The sequence below is a fragment of the Ranitomeya imitator genome, chromosome 2 (genome assembly GCF_032444005.1).
Source record: "Ranitomeya imitator isolate aRanImi1 chromosome 2, aRanImi1.pri, whole genome shotgun sequence".
Lineage (NCBI taxonomy): Eukaryota > Metazoa > Chordata > Amphibia > Anura > Dendrobatidae > Ranitomeya > Ranitomeya imitator.
The window spans coordinates 186,080,598-186,086,597 of record NC_091283.1 but is presented as its reverse complement, the minus strand read 5'-3'; the positions used below and the strand labels follow the sequence as shown (position 1 = coordinate 186,086,597).

At 47.6% G+C, this 6,000-nt stretch overlaps 1 protein-coding gene across 1 annotated transcript in view; it reads right to left on the bottom strand.

Moving 5' to 3' along the window:
- Positions 1-4,188: 4,188 nt before the first annotated feature.
- Positions 4,189-6,000, bottom strand: part of PNCK (pregnancy up-regulated nonubiquitous CaM kinase) — a 97,205-nt gene continuing 95,393 nt past the window's right edge. Inside the window, exon 12 of the mRNA XM_069748296.1 lies at positions 4,189-5,269. The gene's annotated coding sequence lies outside the window, so the exon portion shown is untranslated. The remainder of the gene's footprint in view (positions 5,270-6,000) is intronic.

Sequence of the window (6,000 nt, the reverse complement as noted above, 5' to 3'; positions counted from 1 at the left end):
GTGAGTGTCGGCCTTAAAAAGCCTTGGGTGATGATGTCACTGGAGTTTGGATTCCCTGGCTTGGACCACCGCAGACCGAGATGACCACAGGGAAAGGGAGCAAGGCCTGACCCTGGAGCCAAGACAGGGGAATAACAGCAGTATTATTTGAACAAAGCTGTATGGAGGTATTATTTTGGTACAATATGACTATTATTTAGTCAGTGCTATCATTGGATTACTACCGGTACTTTTACTCCTCTATGTGTGCTCGGGATCTTATACACATATTTCTGCCAGGAGGAGTTTTCGTACCCAACCAAGCTCTTTTTTAGCAGTAACTACACTTATTTCCTAAGTCATACCTGTTCCCATCCTCTCCACGCCTCTCTGCATTCACAATTTTCACACTGACCACCAGGAATATTTTAGACTCATACTTCCTGTTCTTTAAATAATACTTTTCCGAAGTCTCTTTATCAGCAGAGGCAGCATTTCAATGACAGGTTACAGCTTATAACACAGAATTCACCAATCACACCAGGAGATGACATAGCTCACCTCCTCCCCCTCTCTTCACATGACCTATGCACATGCTCATAAGATGCTTTGGTACGAAAAAAGTAAGTCTATTGCTGCTAGTGTGCATATGAATTTACTGGAAGAACAGGAGGTGGAGTCTAGAATAGCCCAATTGGCCAGTGTGAAAATTTCAGAACTTCTCTTTTATAAAAAAAAAATACAAATTGTATGAAAAATTAAAAAAAAAAATCAAACATCTTAAAAAATATATTTAACATTAAAAATCCTTAGATCATTTACTGATGACATATTCCCTTTAATGGGTTGGCCTACAAAATGTGTGATTGCGGTGAGACCCTCTCTGATCACTAGAACAAGGGGGTCACATCCCAGTTGGAAAGGCGCAATGGTCACTACCGTTCCATTCACTTAGCAAGATTTCTGCAGGGGATTTGGAGATCTGTACAACAAATAAAACACTTGAGAAAAGCAAAATAAAAAAATACTAATAAAAGACCCCAGAATTCTAATTGTAATTCTTCTTTTAGATATCTGTAGTTGTAAAGTTGGGATACTTTTAGCTGTAGGCCCTTCCTAGCTACTTCTTCATGTCTGGTCAGCGTCATACCTATACAATAAGAGAAGCGTTCTTATCTATGGTTATGTCTAAGAAATAACAGATCCCATAAGGTTCCCGAGGGAAAGTGAATCCTTATATGGAGATAACTGGATGCTCGGAGCTCCATAATGTATGGCTTGGTCTATGTAGGATGATATAGGGTTAGGCTATACCGTGGACTTCCAGAGTTCGGGACAAGCCAAACGGCGTATACTTTGCGTGCGCCCAGTTTTGAACCCCTTCTCTTCCAAGCACATATATTATATTTTAAGAAAATACTGATGTAATTATAGTTTGCCCTTTGGCCCTCTATTTTTTTCTGAAATTCAACATAAAATAAAACAAAATAATAAAAAAAAATTATATATCTATAATATAACGCTGGGAGCGTCACTCTGTCCGAAGCCTTTATAGACTGCGCAGGCGCAAGCGCCGGCGCAGTCTGGGCCTCACAGAGTGACGCTCCCGGGAGATCGCGGTGTGCGTTCACACTGAACGCACACCGCGATCTCCAACAGAGAAGCAGGGACCGCCAGGAGGGTGAGTATCGGCCATATTCACCTGTCCTGCGTTCCACCGCTGAGCGCCGCCATCTTCCCGGTCTTCGGCCTGTGACCTTCAGTTCAGAGGGCACGATGACGCGCTTAATGCGCGCAGGCGCCGCCCTCTGACTGAACAGTCACGGCCAGGAGACCGGGAAGATGGCGGCACCCAGCGCTGGAACGCAGGACAGGTGAATATAGTAAGTGCTGGGGGGCCTGAGCTGACGGCGATACCGGCACCTGACCCCCACAGCGTGCCGGTGTCCCCGCCTGCTCAGGCCCCCCAGCACTCGGCGCCGAGCGGGTCAGAGGCAGTATGGGGACGCAGGATGGAGCAGCACATAAGGATGGGGACGCAGGATGCAGCAGCACATAAGGATGGGGACGCAGGATGGAGCAGCACATAAGGATGGGGACGCAGGATGGAGCAGCACATAAGGATGGGGACGCAGGATGGAGCAGCACATAAGGATGGGGACGCAGGATGGGAGCAGCACATAACAGGATGGGGACGCAGGATGGAGCAGCACATGAAAGGATGGGGACACAGGATGGAGCAGCACATAAGGATGGGGACGCAGGATGGAGCAGCACATAAGGATGGGGACGCAGGATGCAGCAGCACATAAGGATGGGGATGCAGGATGGAGCAGCACATAAGGATGGGGACGCAGGATGGAGCAGCACATAAGACTGGGGACGCAGGATGGAGCAGCACATAAGGATGGGGACGCAGGATGGAGCAGCACATAAGGATGGGGACGCAGGATGGGAGCAGCACATAACAGGATGGGGACGCAGGATGGAGCAGCACATGAAAGGATGGGGACGCAGGATGGAGCAGCACATAAGGATGGGGACGCAGGATGGAGCAGCACATAAGGATGGGGACGCAGGATGGGAGCAGCACATAACAGGATGGGGACGCAGGATGGAGCAGCACATGACAGGATGGGGACGCAGGATGGGAGCAGCACATGACAGGATGGGGACGCAGGATGGAGCAGCACATAAGGATGGGGACGCAGGATGGAGCAGCACATGACAGGATGGGGACGCAGCATGGAGCAGCACATGACAGGATGGGGACGCAGGATGGGAGCAGCGCATCGCAGGATGGGAGCAGCGCATGACAGGATGGGGACGCAGGATGGAGCAGCGCATGACAGGATGGGGACGCAGGATGGGAGCAGCACATGACAGAATGGAGGCGCAGGATGGAGCAGCACATGACAGGATGGGGACGCAGGATGGGAGCAGCGCATGACAGGATGGGGACGCAGGATGGAGCAGCGCATGACAGGATGGGGACGCAGGATGGGAGCAGCACATGACAGAATGGAGGCGCAGGATGGAGTAGCACATGACAGGATGGGGACGCAGGATGGAGCAGCGCATGACAGGATGGGGACGCAGGATGGAGCAGCACATGACAGGATGGGGACGCAGGATGGAGCAGCACATGACAGGATGGGGACGCAGGATGGGAGCAGCGCATCACAGGATGGGAGCAGCGCATCACAGGATGGGGACGCAGGATGGGAGCAGCGCATGACAGGATGGGGACGCAGGATGGGAGCAGCGCATGACAGGATGGGGACGCAGGATGGAGCAGCACATGACAGGATGGGGACGCAGGATGGAGCAGCGCATGACAGGATGGGGACGCAGGATGGAGCAGCACATGACAGGATGGGGACGCAGGATGGAGCAGCACATACCAGGATGGAGACCATATACCAATATAAATGCTCGCCACCCGGGCGTAGAACGGGTTCAATAGCTAGTATATATATATATATATATATATATATATATATATACACACACATATATTTTTTTTTGCTGTTTATTTTTTTATTACATTTTCTGTGTTTTTTTTTTATGGTAACAATTGTATTATCCTATCCCTAGCCCTAAACCTAGGTAGGTTTAGAAAAAGTGTGTAAAATGTAAAGAATTATTATTATTTTTCGAGTTAATTGCTTTATTTGTTGTTTACATGTGACACTTTTTTTAGCACTGGGGCAGGTCTCTGCCTCTGCTATCACCAAATTACCAATGAGGGAAGAGGCAGAGAGAGAGCTGGTGGAGAACACAATGTATATGATTCCATGCCTTCTTCATTCATTAGCTGCAGAGCCTTTGTCATCTCTGTTGCTGCCTATGCAGAGCACAGCAATTAAAATAATTTTTTCATTGACTGTTGCGCCCCGGAAGAGGCAGAGACCAAGATGCTTGGTTCATTACATTGTCATCTCAGTCGCTGTCGACATTATGCAGAGCTCAGCAGCTGATGACAAACTCTTCTTGACTGCTGCACTCTGCAGAGGAATTTGAGGCTCTGTCCAAGATGACATAATCACTGCTGGCTGCTTTACTCATTCAACATTGATCTTCCTGGTCATTGTGGGTACAAACGTTTGGCACCTGGGGCAACCACCAGTCTAATCCCCGGCAAACACAAACGCTATGCTCCTTGGTGCCTTGGGGAAAAAAAGTATTAAAAAACTCGACACAATAGTATTTTGGGGGTTAGCACTTGTATTTAGTTTATTACAGTAAGATCACAAGAGTACACTCTTCCAGAAACTAAACCACAGTCCTAATACACCAATAACTATGTGTTTCATAATGACACCAGAAGCCTAAGCACACTTTCAACATTTTTGGCACATCTTCACTGGGGAAAGGTTTTTTTTTTTCTGAATGAATGATGGTGAGACCACAAAGTGTTTCACGAAAGACTCTCCTTGACATAGATGTCACATCTTGACAAGGATGCACGGTAGTCTCTAGGTCTGTGGTTTGGTACATAGACCCCAGGGTTTACAATCACGGCAACGCCACTAGAAGTTACACAGCCAAGATGTCCATAACCCAAAGAAAATTCAGCTCATGATCTTCCCAGCCTCGCAGGTCCCGGACATTTCTTCTTAAGGGTAATCTTTTATTACCATCTTTGTCTTTTTTGGTGTCCTCTCCATTGAGACACTAGTGATTCCATAAACATTATTGTACCTCAGTTTTACTTTTCACGGGGAAATCGTATTTTTTGAGTAATGTAACTCATGAGTATGTCCGATGACAAGAATGGCAATGGCTAATTGGTGACCTTAGACAAGTCAGGTCGTTGGGCACCAGATATGGCTTTAACAATATGCTTCTTGTGATCTCAGGACTTTGACACAAAGACCATTAGGTCATGGAAAGTTCTTATATTAGCAGTGTAGTAAAGGGGCTTTAGATGGAGATATATGAAGAATATCACAGTGCAGTGTTCCTGTTTTCATCGTCATCTTCAACGTTGCAATAGAGTATTGGACACCCAGCAAGTGAATCCTCTTGGCCTCTTTCTGGTCCGTTGTATGAGGACACAATGGGAATCAATAATACTGAAGTGATGTTTGTGCTCCATCTCAAAACTGGGGCCGGCTGGAGGGGAAGGAAGTTAAAGGGGGCCGTGGTGGGCTAAGGGAAGAACAGCCATTGGCCGCTGAAGGCATCATGCAGACAGGTGTCACCACAAGCTCATGCAAGGGTGTAGTGCCTGACATGGAGATCCCTAGGACGAGGGTACTCCAGACGTCAAGTCTTCACATTCCAGCTGTAAGGAGACAGCAGTAACAAGTTCAGTATGTAGTTCCTTAAAGGAGTTGTCCACTTTCTGGTTAGCGCCCTAAAGTGTTCTGTACTGACATGAACAATCATAAATATCCCCATTGCTTGACCCTGAGAAGCGTTTCAAGACCCTTAGCTGCCTATGGGTCATTGATGTAAACACTGGTTGAAGGCATCCATAGCAAGCAAGATGGCATCGGTCCAGGGTCCAGTGGGTAACCAAGTGACCGCTTCCCCAGGTCTGTCTTCTTCTGTGGACTCACTTAAAACATTAAGTACAATTACCGGTAGAGGAGAGTCAGAGTGGCGGTCACACTAGATGACCACCTGCATCTTGATTGGTATGGATGCAGCAATGCTATTTAGAAATTTAGCCAGAAAGAGACCAAAACCCTTTAAATGTGTTGTCCTGTTTAGAAAATCCACTTTCATACACCTTATCTGGGAATCCTGAGTTAGGGGTACTCTTAAGTTTGGAAGTTTTCACCTATCACTGGGGTCTGACCCCTGGGGCCACCATCGATCTCAAACTAGAATCAGGACTCTGAAGAGCCCTGTGTGAATGGAGTGGTGCTCAATCATGAAACGTGCCTCACGTCTATTCTTATAGGAGTGCTGAACACCTGCAGAGCACGGTGCCCAGCTTTCAAAGGCCGTTCCATTAACAGTGAATGAAGCGGCAGTGCTCCTGGTCAACCACTGCCCCATTCACATATA